Source organism: Canis lupus, chromosome 25, assembly GCF_003254725.2.
Source record: "Canis lupus dingo isolate Sandy chromosome 25, ASM325472v2, whole genome shotgun sequence".
Taxonomy (NCBI): Eukaryota; Metazoa; Chordata; class Mammalia; order Carnivora; family Canidae; genus Canis; species Canis lupus.
In genome coordinates this window covers 46,762,786-46,781,015 of record NC_064267.1, presented here as the reverse complement: position 1 = coordinate 46,781,015, position 18,230 = coordinate 46,762,786, and the positions used below count along the sequence as shown (strand labels likewise).

The 18,230-nt window shown below is 52.4% G+C and overlaps 1 protein-coding gene across 19 annotated transcripts in view; it reads right to left on the bottom strand.

Moving 5' to 3' along the window:
* Positions 1-18,230, bottom strand: part of AGAP1 (ArfGAP with GTPase domain, ankyrin repeat and PH domain 1) — a 533,006-nt gene that overhangs the window by 381,524 nt on the left and 133,252 nt on the right. Inside the window, exon 1 of one of the 19 annotated variants that reach the window (XM_025463528.3) lies at positions 6,258-6,647. The exons of the other annotated variants lie outside the window; for them this stretch is intronic. The gene's annotated coding sequence lies outside the window, so the exon portion shown is untranslated. Of the gene's footprint in view, positions 1-6,257; positions 6,648-18,230 lie in introns of those variants that run through there. 19 annotated transcript variants of the gene reach the window in all.

The following is an 18,230-nucleotide window of genomic DNA, read 5'->3' as shown; positions in this document are numbered from 1 at the left end:
GAAGCTACAAACTGGATAAATCCCAGCTATTGCCCCATCAGCTGAAGAAGTGGCATCTAAGTGAGTCTGATCTGGGAGAGAACTGGAGAGAATGGGAGCCGCACCAGAAAGGCTGGGGGCATCGTGCAGGGACTCCACATTCTGGAGTTGGTCAGCAGGGACCTCTGAGAGCAGCCCAGGCAGGGACAGCCACAGAGGGGACACAAGACTCCCTTTGACGACCATCTCAAACAAGTGAGCGTCTGCTCCAATGACCATGTCCCACTGGCACTCAAAGACAATCCACCGAACCAAGGGAGCAGTCCCGCGTGCTCACCCAAACGAGCGGCACACCGTGGCCTGCAAAGTCTTGCACCTTCTATCACAGCAGAAACAGATTCAGGACTTGGTACGACCCCCAGCAGAGGACTGTGCAGGAAAGGGACCTTCACTTTCCCTTCACTCCTGCCGACTGAAATGCACCTTTTATAACGATCTGCGTTTGTTAGACAAGGAGAGGCCAAAGGATCCCTTTCACAAGCCTCTCACTAAGGCGCCCGGTGCAGAATGAGTGAGCAGAGCGGTCTACTTTCCAACCCAGAAAATCTGATTTTCTCCATAAGCTCTGAGTCTTTAGATCCATCAGTGATGTTAGAATCGAAAACCAACTACAAATAATGGAAATAACGAGAGATTATGGACGGGGACCAACATATGTTTAATTATAGAGGCATGTATGTTAATCCTTACTTAACAGGAGTGAAGAGGACTGATGTGAATGCCTCTGTCAACTGAAAAACCTAACCAGACACAGAATTTCCAGGGCCGTCACCTACAAACATCGACACCCACAGCCGACTCGGATTTGAGCTGAACAAAGCCCAGAGCAGAACTATGGCGGGCAGATGGTACTTCTCTCAAAATGATCCAAAGACAATAATCTCCCTTCTTTTTGCTAATCTGTTGACCTTAATACCAATTCTGTTCATCACCTGGGGACAGAACTACAGCTGTACATACTTTCTCTCTCAGTCACTGTCCTTTATAAAGAAAACCTTTATTTACTCTTATTTTACTGTGACATCATTTTAAATTAATGACTGTTTCAAATCATGAAAGAGAAAAAAAAAAACAGCCTAAAGGAGATTTCCTACCATAAACAAAGCAAAACTCATTGTGGAAGCTGTAATGTCCTTTCCTATGCTTGATGTTGGTAATCATATAGATTTTTTTTTAATATTTTATTTATTTATTCACGAGAGACACAGAGAGAGAGAGAGGCAGAGACACAGGCAGAGGGAGAAGCAGGCTCCATGCAGGGAGCCCTATGTGGGACTTGATCCTGGGACTCCAGGATCATGCCCTGGGCCTAAGGCAGGCGCTAAACCGCTGAGCCACCCAGGGATCCCCGCTAATCATATAGATTTAAGGAACAGGAATGACTTCTTAGATGTTAATTACAGAAACTCCAACCAACCTGCTGGTGGAGAATCTTCTCTTTTAAACTCCTAGTAATCCTACAAGACCCAAAGCATTTTATCCCTCTGTGAGGTCTTCATTAACTCCTTCTCCTGCTCAAGAGCAGTTGCTTCCCTTGTTGTGTCCCCTAGTCCTCTCAGTAATCTCACTCACAAACATTTATTGGCTCTTATTAGTCCAAGAGCCATGGCGCCTGGGTGGCTCAGTCAGTTAAGCATCTGTCTTCGGCTCAGGTCATGATCTCAGGGTCCTGGGATCGAGTCCCACATCAGGCTCCCTGCTCAGTGGGGCGTCTCCCTCTTTCTCTCTCTGTCTCTCCTCACTGCTTCATGTGCACGCACATTCTCGTTCTCAAGTAAAATTAAAAATCTTAAAAATAATAATAATAATAATAATAATAAATCCAGGAGCCAACAAGCACAGTACTCTTAACTCCGTGGTAAAAAGAGAAATAACATGGGTAATGCCCAGGAGGGATCCACTATTAGAACTGGCAAGTATGTAAATGAGGTTATTACTACATACTGGGATTACCAGCGCTCTAACGGAGGTATGTTGTGCAGAGAAATACAGTAATACCTTCCCCTAAGTATCCCATGAAAATTGTGATTTATTAGAACTTCTCCATCCCCCAAAAGACTATCGGGACTCCAGTAGACAGGACTTATGCTTTAATTAGCTCTAGCTCCTTCCTCCTGTTCATAACATACCACAGAAACCCAATAAATATCTGTTAATACAACAGAAAACCAAGACAACTAAAAAGGGGGGGGGGGGTTAAGTATTACCGGTGGTTAACAGTTGAGTCTTCTACTTCCAAACAAAACACATTTATTAATTATATAACCAACCAGATTTTGTTGCAAGACGCCAATTGATTTGGTAAGAAATTTTAAGACCTCTCTTGCAGATGTACTTTCAAACATTTCTTTGGTGTCAAGATATTCCGGGCCCAGGCTGACCTAAAGAAAGGTGCTAACAGGTGGGTATGCTGAAACATGGACTCCACATTGAGGAAATTAATGCAGCAAGACACCGTCCAAACCTCCAGGGCCTGCCTAGAGCGTCCCTGGCTGACCTTTGTCGAGGCAGCTCTGCCTGGATCCCAAGTGGGCTGCTCTGTTCTCCAGGAAAGCAATCTGACCTTATACAAAAACAATGAAGATTTTCCTAAATTACCATCTAGAGTCATTTATAAAAAAGCATGTGATTTCCCAAATACAGAGTACATAATTAGTTTAAAGTGTTTCAAACGAGAAACTCTGAATTATACTGTATCTTTAAAATCACGTATGTCCTTTTCAGCAACATATCAAGTTAAAAAATAAAAATGTACCAAGTTATTTCAGTAATTTCTATTTCATTTAATTACTGCTTCCTCTCTTTCTCCTCTGAAGGTTCCCCCCCCCAAACTGTAAAACAGTCTATCAAGCTGCACAAGTTGAGCGACAGAAATGAAGGAAATCAGAAATTAAAGAACAAAGCCACTCGTAAAAAACGTGCTGTCAAAAATCAGCTATAAATTACTAATTTAAAAAGCTAACCTCAGTCAGGGTTATCAATGAATCACTTTATTGCTGCAATCAATCCTGGAGGACAGCAACAGAATATCCCGAAGACACTTGCAGCCCTACATGAGCACTGCCTGCAGCTGGTTCCAGGGAGTACCGGCAGGCAGGGGGATGCAGACAGCATGTGCCAGGAGTAACACCCTACAATATAATCAATCACTTATTAGATCTTTTTTTTTTTTTTGCATTAAGTTATACTTGTGTCAACAGACTCTGCCCTGCTACATGGGTATCACGTAATAGGAAACTGCCCTTGATCCGACACAGAGGGCTCGGAAACATTCTGGGGCCTCCAATGGTTAGAAGGGGGGGAATCGGCCATGAGTCTCTGGGAAGCAGGTGTGTAACAGTCAAAGGAAGCAGAAAAGCCTTAGTAGGGATTAAAAGGTACAAGAGAACCATCCTACAAAAGCAGGTGCTCCAATCTTTTCATCTTAATGCCTTAAGAATACAGGAAAAACCATATATGCACGTGATGTGTAAGCCTGTGTGTTTTAAAAGACTGTCGTCCTTCCCCACTACTAGTGTACGTACCTTGTCTAAGATGAACCACGCAATTCTAAGAAGCCAAGTAAACTATCTGATGTAATAGTTACTTGTTTTTTGAAGTTATCTTCCCATAGCCAATTCACAATTTAATAGCTGAAGGAGCCGAAGGAAAGGAAAACCTGCCTCAATGACAAGCGTCCTCTCATTTCCTTTATACTTGAAGGAACTTCAAATTTTAATACATTGGGGCCCAAGACTTAAAGAAAGCTAGAGATGCTATTCATGATGTATATACTGCGTTTTGGTTTCAGAATAGTTCTGAAATCCACGAAGGGCTGAAGATGGAAGCTTTATTCACAAATGCTTAGAAGACTCTTAACGGCAAAGCATATTTATCATGCTGAATGTGAGCATCTCAGGCTTTGCTGCACATTATTAGTGTCTGACTGCAGAAGGCTGCCCCACTATCCATGCGGTGTTCTGTAACACACAGCATTTTACCTTCCTAAGATCCGAATTTTCTAAGTCTTGCAAGCCTACCTGGCTCCATGGTTTAAGAAAGACTTTGTGGACCTGTGCCCTTGGACACAGGGAAATTGAGCCTGGGTTCCACTGCACTGAAGTGTTATTACTTCATAGCATTTTACCTTAAATTCAAAACCTCATTTAAATAGCACCTAATTCTGAACGATTTATATCAGAGGAAGCAAATACAGAAAAAGGTAAACAGTGTAATAAAGGGGCTGCATGCACCTTTGTAGTAAGAGCCACGGACCTTACCAAACCCCCAAAACACAGACCTTTTTCCAGGCCTTAGAGCCAAAGGCAGGTGAGAGATGCGGCTTTTTCTTTGATTACCTAGAACTTCAGAGTAAAGTGAGGTCCTGGAATTCGGACTGTGGGTGCTATAACCCAGTCCATTCACATTCAGTTCTTCCACACAACCCACAACGCTAACTAGTGATATGTCTCAGACCAAAGTAATTCCACCCCGAGAGGGGCTGGCCACAAGAAACAAACAAACCAGGCGTCATTATGATTATTACTATTATCATCTTACACCGCCCTCGAGGGAAAAGTTCCAACACACTCCACACCTATACTTACCAAAAGTATTATCAGTCCATCTGACCAGGGCACAAATATCCAAACCCCAATATTTCTAACTTGCAGCAATAGGCAGCACAATGAAATGTGTTCAATCTAAATCATGTGTGTGCATTTCCCATCACCCGCCACCCCCACCACGGTACTTGTCTGGAACCCAAGCAGCTAATTACTATTTTCACCAAACCCAGGAAAACAAAGACCCAGCCTGCTATTATAGGTAGAACCTGGCCCTGAACTTCAGGAACACAAAGAACAGGAGTAACAACTTGACACAAACCAACTTTAACAAAATAACTCCTCATTTTTTTAGAATGGTAAGGGCAGGCAGGAAGGGATGGAGTCACAGTCCCTTCCCAAACATTCCAGAAGAGCAGATTAACCCCCAGATGTGCATGGCAAGTTAAACTAATGCAAGCCTTGCAACACGTAACTTTGCGTCACAACCTTACCAAAATTTCAGATTTTAACTCTACTACCCTGTACTAGATGCTTAATTTCAAATATGCTCTAGCACATTCTGAGGTTCATCAGAAGCATGTTACAACATAACATTACGGATCTTCATTTTACCTTAAGAATGCTTTGCAGAGGTGGGCGATTTCTTTGTAACAGCTGTTTGAATACTCACCCTGGGCAGTCAGCTAACCTGTGAAACCCCCCAGGGAGGAATACTCTCTCCCGGTGTGGTCAGTCACCAGCTGAAAATCTCTAATTAAAACCCCATGCTGCAGTGCTTCACCTACCTCCTCTCTCGCAGCAGCAGCAGCAGGGTTTGCTAATCAGCACAGGCATGTTACTAACAGACTTCTCCGCGGTGACTGTAAGGGGACAGTATCTCTCTCCACGCCCTCCACCTCCAACAAGAGCAGGGTGTAACAACCCAGCACCTCCACTCAGCCTTAGCCTCTTCCCTGTAGGGTGATGACCCTGCACTCTCACTCGGAAGGCATCTGTATTTTGCAACTTCCGACCTCCAAACACCACCAGATTATCCAACGCTTGCAAGAGAACACGGTCACACCTCCCTTCAAAACCTCTCCTAATGAGGTCCCTGTCGGAGGGCACAGGACAACGGGGAAGTGAAGTTTCGGAATAGGCTTCGGGGTTGTGATTATTTATTTATCCTCCCTGTATGGTAGGTTGCATTGCTTGCACACAGAATCCGGTCCCAGCCTCGCCCTCCTGCTAAGACACCGGAGGCTGTGTGCGGGGAGAGGCCTGTATCCCTGACCACCGGGGTGCAGCATCTTTAGCAGGAACCCAAGAGAGGAGAGCTGCCAAACCATGGCCCTCACAGATGGTCGCGCCTACGAGAGGGGGGGGGGGGGGTAGGCTTGGGGAGGGAGGGAGAAAGCAACCAGCCGAGAGGAAGGCTGCTGCTCCAGGCCGTGCAGCAGCACCTGTGCAGCCAGCCAGCGGCTGCAGGGCCGAGTCTCCCGCGGCGCACAGGTGCCCCCGGCCGCCAGCGCACAGCGGGGCCGGCGAGCTCTCGGCAACGCGCAGCGCCTGCCGCGGACGCGCCCCGTGGGCAAGGGGGAGCTCCGCAGTCCCGCGTGGCGGCTCCCGGGTCCGCGCGCACCTGCCAGGCCGGCCAGGCCCCCCGCCCCGCCCCCCGGCCGCGCTGCCCACCTCTGCGCGGGGACCCGTCGATGCTCTCGGCGCTGGACGAGTGCGCGTCGGCCGGGGCCCGCCGCAGGCTGCTGAAGTAGCCGCGGGGCCGAGCGGCGCCGCCCCGGGGAGGGGGCCCTGCGCCGGGCGCGCCGTCCCTGCGCGCGAAGATGCCGCTGAAGAAGCGCAGCAGGCGGTGCTCGGAGGCGGCCGCGGCGCGCGCGCGCTCCAGCCGCTGCAGGTCGCTGTTGTCCAGCGTGCGGTTCTTGCTCTGGCTGCGCTCCCAGCGCTCCAGCTCCGACAGCGCCGCGTTCTTGCTGAGCACCTCGCCCACGTCCAGGGTGTTGCGCTTCTCCGCGGCGGGCTGCGCGGGCGCCGCGGGCTCCGGGGGCTCCGGGGCCGTCCCGGGGTCCGCCGCGGCCTCGCCCCCCGGCGCCCAGCCCAGGCTCCCGGCGCTGCTGTGGCGCCTCCCGCGGCCCGGGGCCCGACTCCGCGGCGCCTCGGGGCCGCCCCAGTGCCTGCAGCTGAGGCTCCGGCGCAGGGGCGCGGCCCGGCCCGCGTCCGCGTCCGCGTCGGGGCTGCCGGGCGCCGCCTCGGGGGCCGCGGGGTGCGGGGCGCGCGCGCAGGGCCGGAGCCGCCCGAGCTCCAGCTGCCCGGTGCTGCGGGTGCGGAAGGTGCGGGAGGCCCAGGCGCGCGGCCGGCGGCCCTCGGGGTCCTCAGCGGCCGCCGCCGCCGCCTCCTCGGCCTCGGCCTCGGCCTCGGCCTCCTCCAGCAGCCGCCCGGGGGCGTCCGGGGAGCGCGCGGGCCGGGGCCGGGGCTGGGGCCGGGGCCTGCGAGCGGGGCGCGGGGCGGCCAGCGGGTCCTTCCTGACCATGGTCACGGAGATGCGGTAGACGGTCTTCCGGGGCGCCCCGCGCGGCATCGCGTCGGCGGGCGGGGGCGGGGGCGCGGGCTCGCCGCCGTCCAGCAGGTACATGTCGCCGGCGCCGCGGCCGCCTCCAGCGCGCCGCCCGCCGGGGCCCCGCCGCCTCCAGCGCGCCGCGGGCCGGGCCGGGGGGGGGGGGGGGGAGGGAGGAGGGGAGGGGAGGGGAGGGAGGGAGGGAGGGCGCGCCGCGGGGCCCACGCCCCCCGCCGGCCGCGAGGGCGGCGCTCAGGCCGCGAGGTCTGCGCCCGAGGCACCCGCCGGCCGGTGCGCGGCGCGGCCCGAGTGCGGGGGTCCGGGCCCGGGGCGCCGAGCCATGGGCGGGGCGGGCGGTCAGGCGCGGGGGCGGCGGCAGGTGCGGGCGCGGCGCGCGGGGCCCGGGGCGGGCGGCGGCGCCCGCGGCTTCATTGTCTCCGGCGCGGGGCCGGCTCGCGCCTCCAGGCCTCCGCGCCCCGCTCTGCGCCCCGCAGCCCCGCCACTCCCGGGCCGGGACGCGGGCAGCGGCGCCGGCTGCAGCCGAGGGCGGGCGGGCGGCGGTTTAAAATGGAAATGCGCGCCGGGGCGGGGCGGGCGGGCGGGCGGGCGGGGGCCGGCGTGGAGCGACCGTGGGCCGCGCGCCCAGCCCGGCGGCCGAGTCCCGGGAGCGCGGCGGCGGCGGCGGGAGCGCGGCCCGCGGACACGCACAAGCGCCGGGCTGGATCGCCGCCGCGCGGACCGGAGCCTCCGGGGGGCCTCCCGGCCCGCGCTCCCCCTGCAGCCCCCGGGCAGTGGCCTGCAAAACCGAATCTGCGGGCCGCCCCTCACCTGTTTACCTGGAGGGCCGCAGAGGATGCAACTCAAGCAGGGACTTCCTTAAAAAGCAAGGCTTCTCAGGTACCGGTTACTCACACACTTGTGCTTGGGAGGAACAAGTGCGCGCTCCTCGGGACGGAGAGAGCAAGGAAGGGCCGAGGGTGGGAGCTTCCCGGTGATGCTGCCGCTCCCATCGCTGCCCTCCGAGGACCATGCGGTTTCACTCCTAAAAATATGTTGCAGGACAGCCCGGGGGGCTCAGCGGTTGAGCGCCTGCCTTCAGCCCAGGGCGTGATCCTGGAGTCCTGGGATCGAGTCCTGCATCAGGCTCCCGGTATGGAGCCTGCTTCTCTCTCTCTCTTTCATGAGTAAATAAAATTTTTTTTAATTATTATTTATTTATGATAGTCACACAGAGAGAGAGAGAGAGAGGCAGAGACATAGGCAGAGGGAGAAGCAGGCTCCATGCACCAGGAGCCTGATGTGGGATTCGATCCCGGGTCTCCAGAATCGTGCCCTGGGCCAAAGGCAGGCACTAAACCGCTGTGCCACCCAGAGATCCCAATAAAATCTTAATAAAATGTTGTAGGGGTATTTTCCCAATGTGTGGGAAAAGGCGGGGGACAGTTAACAGGTAGAAGAACACTGGCTCAGAGCAGGAAGAAAGAAGACTCGCCTGTCTAAGCCTGTCCACTTCCTGGCCATCTCAGATTTTCCACCTGGAAGGTGGGGATGCAAAAAAAAAAAAAATCAAACTTAAACTCAGCATTCCCACCAGGACTAAATGAGCTAAGACCTGTGTGACAGGCATGGTGTGCTAAGGGCTAAATATTGAACACTGAGTTTCTCTTCCACCAAATATCCCCACTTGCTATCACTTGGCTCTGTAGATCCTGGTTCTTGGGATGACCTGATGCCACACAGTATTGTCATATAGCTGATCAACCCATTAGTTCTTGATGATTTCCTGAACATAGGGGTTTCTGTTTGCTGGCTTAGAAGTTTCCACAGCAAGAATGTCATACATATTATGACTATGGTGTCCACTCATTAAGCTGGATGCTTACACAGGCTTCTCGAGGCCTGGAAATGCCAAAGACACATGAGAAAAGCTTTTGGGGGGCAAAGTGCTCACAGCAAGGCATCATTCTGGGATTCTATGACTGTTTGCAAGCCCTAGTTTCCTCTTTCACCAAATAGTGAGTTGATGGCACTGAAGGGGATACAAAGATGAATGGCGAGGTCTCTTATGAAGGAGATTATGGCTTAGGATTCCTGGATTTTACCTCAAAGGGAAATTATTCAGATTTAGTGAGATAGATCAGAAAGCTTGCTAGGGTGATCCCATTCCTTTTTTTAAATTTATTTTCAAAATTTATTTATTAAATGAGAGACAGAGAGAGGCAGAGACACAGGCAGAGGTTAGGAGCAGGCTCCACATAGGGAGCCCGACATGGGACTAGATCCCAGGTCTCCAGGATCAGGCCCTAGGCCGAAGGCGGCGCTATACTGCTGAGCCACCGGGGCCGCCAGATCCCATTCCTTTTTAAGAAGATTCTTCAGAGCAGAGGATTTTTAGAACAGGGAGAACACTCCATATGACACCATAATGGTGGACATGTGTCACTATACATTTATCCAAACACATAGAATGCACACCAAAAGTGAACCCTAAGGTACACTATAGACTCTAGGTGATAACAACATGCCCTCATCAGTTTAGCGATCGTAACAAACATACCACTCTGGAAGGAATGTAGGTAGTGGAGGAGGCTATGCACGTGTAGGGGCAGGAGGTATGTGGGAACCCTCTGTACCTTCTCCTCAGTACTGCTGTTCACCTAAAATGGCTCCAAAAAATAAAGCCCATTAAAAAAAAAAAAACAGGTTATGGGACGCCTGGGTGGCTCAGTGTTTGAGCGTCTACCTTCAACTCAGGGTGTGATCCAGGAGTCCTGGGATCCAGTCCCACATCAGGCTCCCTATATGGAGCCTGCTTCTGTCTCTGCTTGTGTGTGTATCTCTCTCTCTCTCTCTCTCTCATGAATGAATAAATCAATCTTTAAAAAAGATAAAAAAATTTTTAAAAGGTTAAAACATATCTGACCACCCCCAGTGGCTGTACCTAACTGCCACAATCATAGGGTCATTGCAAGCTCTGGCACCCAAAGGTTCAAGAGGAACACCTCTGACATCTCCGCAAGTGCAAAGTTAGAGAACCCTCCCAGGACAGATCAGTCTTACCTTCAGTTTGGATAAAAAGCCCTCTTTGATTAGACCCGGGAACCAGCAACTTCCAGAGTGGGATAATAATCAGCTATTACAATGACATTCCCTGAGCCCAGCAGGTTACATGGATGCGGAGGGCTGAGAGAGGGTGGGTGCCTTCCCCAAGGCTACACAGCTGGCTGCTGAGAGCTGAGCCTGGGGTCACATTGCCTGTGCCCATCATCATGCCACAGAGGCGTTTTCTGACTTCGTAAGCATCAGCATTTACTTTGTTGACCAGGAAGAGAGAAATGTGCGAGTACTACTGAGCCTGGCACTAATCAAATGTTAATGATCTCTACACCTAGCAAGTTTCCATTTACTCATTCACTTCTCTACTTGTTCATTTGCTCTTTAAATACACGCCGGACACCTACTGCAATACGACCCGGTGAGAAGACAGTCTCTGTCCTCAAAGAACTCAAGAAGCTGTGAAACAGTGGTCTTTTCAAGGTCTTGTGATTTAACATAAAGACAGGGAGGGAGGTAAGAGGGAGGGAGACAGCAGTGCCTTGCCTGTGGGTCTGCAGGGTGAGCACCACTAGCATCGGGTGGGGTTTACTGTTTGATAGATGTATCTGTGTGGACAGAAAGGTCAGGCCGGATTTAAGGGGAAACAATGGAACTCGGCCATGCAGAGTGGCAGGGACCTCTCTCTGTGAGGGGCCCTGGTGCGATCGGAACCCAGGACTCCTAACTCAGCCTGGGATCCACTCTCACTTTTTAAGACCAAGGCAACCTTCAAATGTTGAGATGCATTTTTACTATGAATTCAGCCCAGGATTAAGACATAGATCTTCTTGTTATCTGAGCCCAAGGTAAAAAGTAAAAGAGAATTCCTTAAGCGCTTGAATCTTGAATGGCTGGTGTCTTCCGACTCCTGCCAGTTGGGCTGTGTACAATCCAGCCCAGGGTTTGTACTTTGCTGTCGGAGGATGCAATCTGCAGAGTAGAAGATTCCATTTGATCCACCTTAGATGACTCCAAAGCTCAGATGGTGTTGAATGAGGGAACCTCTTTAAGCCACAGCCCAGATGTTCACTGCCCCCTCAGTGCTTTCACCTCCCCAGAAAGCATTTATCTCTGACACCAATCACAACGATTCCACACCAGGTCTGACAGCCTAGCTAGAAAAACCGGGGAGAGAGACCCCTCTCCCCACTGCCCTGGATACATGGGCTCTTCCAATGCAAAGAATCAGAGGCTCAGATAGATCTTGTCACTCCAAAATCTAAATCCCCTTTTACACAGCCAGACCAGCCTTTTAAAAATAGAAACAGTCATGCTCTATGTGTTCAGGTGGCACTATGCTTTATTTTTCTGCTGCTTTTGAAAATGACCCCTCTAGACAAGCATTTCTTACAATCTTTTTTTCTGTGCCTTAGAATATATCACCATTTTGGCTTATTAAAAAAAAAAAAAAAAAGCCTGTAGTTGATCTCACTACTCCATCAAAACCAAATAGCTGGCAGGCAGGCAGGCAGGCAAGCAAAGCCTCGACGCTGCAGAGGGTGCAGTGCGTGACACAGAAGGAGTACAGAGGGGTCCAGGGATGGCGGGCACCCTTATGCATACCCCCACCGCATCGCCTCCTGCAGCTGGCCTCGCTCCCCCATTCTCAGTTTATGGGACCTTCTGGCCACCCTCCCATGACCCCGTCCTGGGCCATTTCTAGCTAACCATAATTTAAACATCCTCCACGAGAATATTATTTTCAAGTGTTACTAGAGCCTTATTTAAAGGAAATCTCTGGTAGTCAGCTGAGCCATCTGCTACACAAGCCGACTTTCCAAGTAACAGAACTTGCCAGCTAGTGATCACATCCACGGTATCTTAGCAGAACCACGTGTGGGCCCCCGCAACCGGCCAGCGGCTGACCTTGCCCAGGCTCTGCACACCCACCCCAGGAGCGACAAAGCACCTCCCCCAGTTCATGGCATACTTTAAAGACCACTTTCTGGCAGCAGGGTGACAAAAAGATACAGATAGAAGCAAAAAGAAAGGCATTTGTGCTAAACCAACACTTCCCTGATTGACCTTTAGGCTGGAGACTCAAGTCTGGTCACCAGGGGAGGAAGGCTTTCTGATCCAAGATCTCCCGTGGTGCTGGGCCTCTGTAGACTGACGACTCTGCGATCATCCCTGCCTGCGCTGGGGCCCCATTAGGGGCCCCATTTCTCTCATTGTATAAGCTCGAAGTTAAAAGAGGAGCCATGAGGGCAGCCCGGGTGGCTCAGCGGTTTAGCGCCGCCTTCAGTCCAGGGCCTGATCCTGCAGATCAAGTCCCGCGTCAGGCTCCCTGCATGGAGCCTGCATCTCTGCCTCTCTCTCTCTCTGTCTCTGTCTCTCATGAATAAATAAATAAAATCTTGAAGAAAAAAAAAAAAAGAGAGGAGCCATGAAAGAGAGAAGGACCTGTCAGAAAGGGGCCAGTGTGCTCGGTCGCTAAGGCCAGGACATCCTGAGTCAGCAGGAAGAAAGAGGTCCCTCCAAGCACCTACATCCTACACCTACACTTTTCCTCAAGGACCAACAATGATGCCGCCGCTGCCAACAGAACCTTGCATGGTCCTATGTGTATGAATACACAGATCTTGTAAGGCAGCACTTGTGCTCCACACTCTTCCATTTTAACAGCACCACCACCAGGCCCCAGACACAAGGAGTCAAAGGTCAGCAACTACTCATCAAATCCAAATCTTGGGGCGCCTAGGTGGCTCAGTCAGTTAAGCATCTGCCTTTGGCTCAGGTCCTGGGATTGAGTCTAGCATGGGGGGGGGGGGGGGGGTCCCCTGCTCAGTGGGGGGCCTGCTTCTCCCTCTCCCTCTGCTTGTGTTCTCTGTCAAATAATTTTTTTAATCTTGAAAAAATCAATGAAAAAACACTAAAAGAACAAACAACAACAACAAAACAAATTTGGTTTAGTCAACTTCCCATCTGAAGGCATCCGTAGATCAGACAATCAGGCAGCGTTGTGCAAAGCAGCCAGGACATGGGCACCTCTGTGGGAAGGGTGAGGCAGAGGAGTGAGAGGCTCTCTCCCACCCCTGATCCACAGTACCCCAAGCCCAGCCCAGTGCCCCACAAAGGGCTTCTCTGGGGAGCCCTCCCCTGATTCTGGACCACAGATGAACACTGCAAGATGCTGATGCTCAGTGAGCACACCTGTGTGGGGGGCAGCTGAGATGCTTGCACTTTGCTTGCCCAGGATTCTTGCAAGGCAAATACAAAATGTGGCTCTGAGCAGTCTGTGACCTGCACTATGACAGCAAGAGGCCCACCTGCTCATCCATTTTCTGCTTTCCAGCAGGTAGACGGCAGCATGAAGCACACCGACTGCACCCAGAGCCTTCTGCTCAGTGATGGGGGCACTGGGAGGTAAGGGGACTGAGAAGTGTCCTAAATAACCCTGACATCAGCAGAAAGTATTTCATGTATTCATTTGGGGAATATAAAAAATAGTGAAAGGGAATAAAGGGGAAAGAAGAAAAATTGAGTGGGAAATATCAGAGAGGGAGACAGAACATGAGAGACTCCTAACTCTGGGAAACGAACTAGGGGTGGTAGAAGGGGAGGAGGGCGGGGGGTGGGGGTGACTGGGTGATGGGCACTGAGGGGGGCACTTGATGGCATGAGCACTGGGTGTTATTGTGTATGTTGGCAAATTGAACACCAATAAAAAATAATTTATTTAAAAAAAAGTGTTTCATGTGACAGGAAGGATGCAGGTAAGCAGGTGGCAGAAAATGGCTATTTCTAGCTGAAAGATTCAAGAAAGCCTTCAAGAAGGAGGTGGCGTTTGGCATTCATGCAGGCACAGTGGTCGGCCTCTGCGCCCCAGCCACTCTGGGCTGGATCCTCCTTCATGGACAGTCTATCCTGTGTATCGCAGGATGTTGGGCAGCATCCCTGGCCTCCCTACCCATGCCAGTGTACCCCTCCCCAAGTCACGACAACCAGAAACATGTGCAAATATTGCCCGTTGTCTCCTGGGGAGCAAAAGGTCACTGGTAGGAGAACCACTCACTGCTCCAAAGAGATAAGCAAGGTGTGCTCGTGTGAGAAAACGAGCAGTGACTCCTATGTCTTTCCGACTTTTTGTTTTATTATTTTTTTGATGCAACTGTTTTCTCTTGCCTCTGTATATGATTACTAAAAATCTCGAGATAGGGGATCCCTGGGTGGCTCAGTGGTTTGGCGCCTGCCTTCGGCCCAGGGCATGATTCTGGAGTCCCGAGTTCAAGTGCCGCATCAGGCTCCCTGCATGGAGCCTGCTTCTCCCTCTGCCTGTGTCTGTGCCTCTCTCTCTGTGTCTCTCATGAATAAATAAAATCTTTAAAAAAAAAAAAGCTCGAGATAGTCCCTCTGTTAAAAAAAAAAAAAAAAAGCAGCAGCAATTATTTCCAGGAATCCTTCCCAAAATTGGGAGAACACCAACCATTAGAGATGAGGCCACTACCAGTCCTCATTCTGTGAAAGACAAATCATCAAGTACAACTAGTTTAAATCAGCAAGTATCATGGACATGATTAAATGTTGGAAGGGGGGATGGGAATTTTTTGTTTTACCCACATTCATTATTTTAAATTCAAAGCAACGCTGTGTTGGTTTTCATCAGAAAAGACCCTAAGCACGGTGCCTGAAGACTTCGGGCCACGAGCCGCGTGCAGAGGAGACAGGCCGGCACTGCCCAGGCCTCGAGAGAGCACCGGGAACCGTGACCTCAGGGAAGCTCACTGGCTTGCCCTCTGCGGAGCTCCCACCGCCAGGAGCCCCCGCGGGGACTTGTGCCCAGGGCTGGAGCGGCCTTGCCACACTGTCTCCCGTTACTCCCCACTGGGTCAGGCTGGCACTGCTCACACAGTGTCTTCGAGAGCAGGAACTCCGTTTCCACTACGGCGAGCTACGGTTAGAAGAAACCCGAATCCAACGCACTGTACAGACAAAGCAGCCTACTTCCAGGGGAGCAGGAGAGAGATTTCTCCACACACTCTGGCACCGGTGAGCCAACAGGAAGCACGTAAAACCAGGCTGAAAGCTCACATGTCCTTCCATGGGCCAAGGAGAAAAACGTCCTGATTTTAAAAATATGCCACCAAGAGTCCCTTAGCGAACAGATTCTCACTCCCAAACAAAGGAAACGGTCAGAAATTTCTTGGGGGTCTTTCTTGCTACACGCCAGGCACAGGTGACTCAAGATAAAATTAAAACCAAATGCATTAAGCGTCACTTTGTGGAAACAGATGCAAACACCACACTTTGTGGTCTGTGTGGCGACCACAGCCTGCGCCACCGATGGTCACTCTGGAGGTGCTGGGCACTGGCTGAGGCCAGAGCATCTCCTCGCCGGCCCCACTCCCCCCGGGGATGCTCTGCTTTCCTCGCCAGCCTCCAGCCCTCTGGGGAGACGCAGCTGAGGAATCAGAAGGATTTAATCAAGGGTAACACACAACTGTGCACCTGTCCCTTGGACAGCTGCAAAGAAGCTCTGGAATTTGTGTGGAGAAAAACCAAGAAATTCCTCCCAATTACCTAATCTTCCCAGTCTTCGAGTGCACACAGGACCAGGCCTGTCTGGCAGCATTTTCCTCGGCAGGACCCACCAGAGGAGATTCTTCTAATGATACCATCTGCACGAGCATCTTCCTACAGCCGTTACAACCAGAACACTGGGAAGAGTCTAATAGCGATGCCGCCCCCACCCCCCACCCCGAAGAGCCTCCCAGAGTGGAAACAAATACCACAAGCTGTCAGAGAACAGCCACCTGAGTATGTCGGACAACTTCTGGATGCCTACTAAGTCTGTCTGTAGATGCACCGACCCCCCCCCCCCCAAGATTCGTGAAGTCCAGGGCTTCTATGAAAATAAAAAATCTTGGCCACAAATAATGCCCTGGGAATTTCTGTCCATACCATTAGAAAGCTCAAGAAAAGCCTATTTTGGCAGAGTTATCACTTCTGCATCCCATTTGGGAATTGGCTGCTGAGGTATCTGGAAATCTTTTATCTGTGCCCAGGGGACTTGAAGGTTTGATATATTTCTCTCTAAATGTGGAAAACAACATGACTAAGATGCCTGTTCAAAGCCCAGACACACTCCCTCCCCCAGTCAGCAGTGGGGGGCACGTGACCACCCTCCTGCCTCTAGTAGCCAATGTGTCACCGGCCCGGTTCCCTGGGGTGGAGGATAAACACAGCACAGGCTCTGCTAGCAGCAGCCACCCCCTCGCTAGTTACGATTTGCATAAGTGCTCCCGAGAAAGAGAAAGACGAGAAGTGGGTCATGGGGACCAGTTCTGACACAGTAAGATGAAACAAAACATCCGCGTCTTCTCATCTGCTTGCCACGCACGGCTCATCAGCAACCTGCCTGCGGGGAGCAGGGGTGAGACGCCCCGGCCTCCTCCCCGCGCCAGGATGTCTGTTGTGCTAGGCTGGCCACCTGGCTCCAGAATCTTCCACGAGGGAAAGTGGAGGGATGACAGCAACAGTGCCACGGCCAAACAAGCGGGAGGGCTCCGGCATCTCTGCTGACCCCACCCCCGCCCAGCATCGTCTCTGTTCCTAGGAGTGTTGCTGCCAGCGGCCACGTGGCTGCTTGGGCACCAGCACAAAACTTCCCGAATCTGGAGAAGGAGGTTCACGGCCCCTGCAGAAACTACTGCCCGTGGGTCAGCGGCAGCCCCCAAAGACTCCAAACTGCAAAGTCCTACAGCCATCGAAGACACTACTAGGTGGCTTGGCAGTGAGTGGACGCAGAGAACTGGGATGTACGTGCTGTGCCCCGGGGCCCCTTTCTCCCTGTCCCCGCCTCACAGACACCCCAGAGGAGGTGCCTGAGGGGTGCGGCATCCCTGTGGAGGGCCAGGCCACACCGTCTCCTGCACTCAGGTGGTCTTTCCCTTCACTAGTTCCCGCGGCCTTCTCCCAAGGTCATGCCCTTGAATTACCCAACACTAGCCACCCCACTATCTTAGCCCCTAACTGTCCCCCTCTTGGCCCACAACCCTCCACGACAGCTGTCCTCTTTCTAGCACTTCCACTCCTGCCGTCAGGAGGCTCGTGTAACACCCCCTGGCCCTCCCGATCTGCAGGCCTGTCTCTATCCAGCACAGGCCAAGACACCCCTGTCTACTTCACCTACGGCTGTCAGCCCCTGATGCCTGACACCCCACCTGGGCCCACCCCAAAGGTGGCACCATCCATACACTCCACTCCGCAGGATGGGTGCTCCTCAATATGTGTCCATGGAGCAGCCTGGACCTGAGACTCCAGCCTCCCACCCCTCCCCTCCGCATCTCTAGGAGATTCTTGTGCGTGCGCAAGTGTGGGAACACTGAGTGTACATCCCGGGGCCCCAGTGCAGATGCTCACACAGCTGAGGGGAGTAGCACCGGCACCCTGCAGCCCTTCCCTGCAGCCCTGGTCCCCCACATTCCCATTCCAATGATCTGAGCCTCCAGCCTGCCCTGAAAACATGGGGGTACCACACCCCCGAGCTGCTGCACTCTGGGCCTCCCAGCCATACTCGTCGCTCCCACTCGGAGTTGGCAAATGGACCGTGTACATCAATCACGATCCTCTCCTGTCCTTCAGCCAGCACTGAAAATACTCAATTATCTCCCACTTAATAAAAAACAGAAACAAAAGCCTCTCCTCCCTGTGTGTGCCCTCCGGCCCCCTCCCAAGCTCCTCCCACCTCCCTGAAGAGTGCACTCGGCTTCCTGCCTTTATATTCCATCCTCTTCATCCTTCGCTGGGTTCCCAGAGCAAGGGGACAGCCAGCCTTTCAACCCTGATGGAAGTTTTAGGCCACGTTTCCACTCAGAGAGTCCCTGTCAGCTACAGAACAGAATGCCCACTCCTTAACTGGCTTGCCAGGCCCCCGAAGGTCCCCAGCCAGCCCCTGCTATGCAGGGTGGCTAAGGCGCTGAGCTCTAACGCCAGAATGATGCAAACCCTGTGTGACCTCAGGAAAGTGACCTTGAGTCTCTGAGTCCAGTTTCACTTGG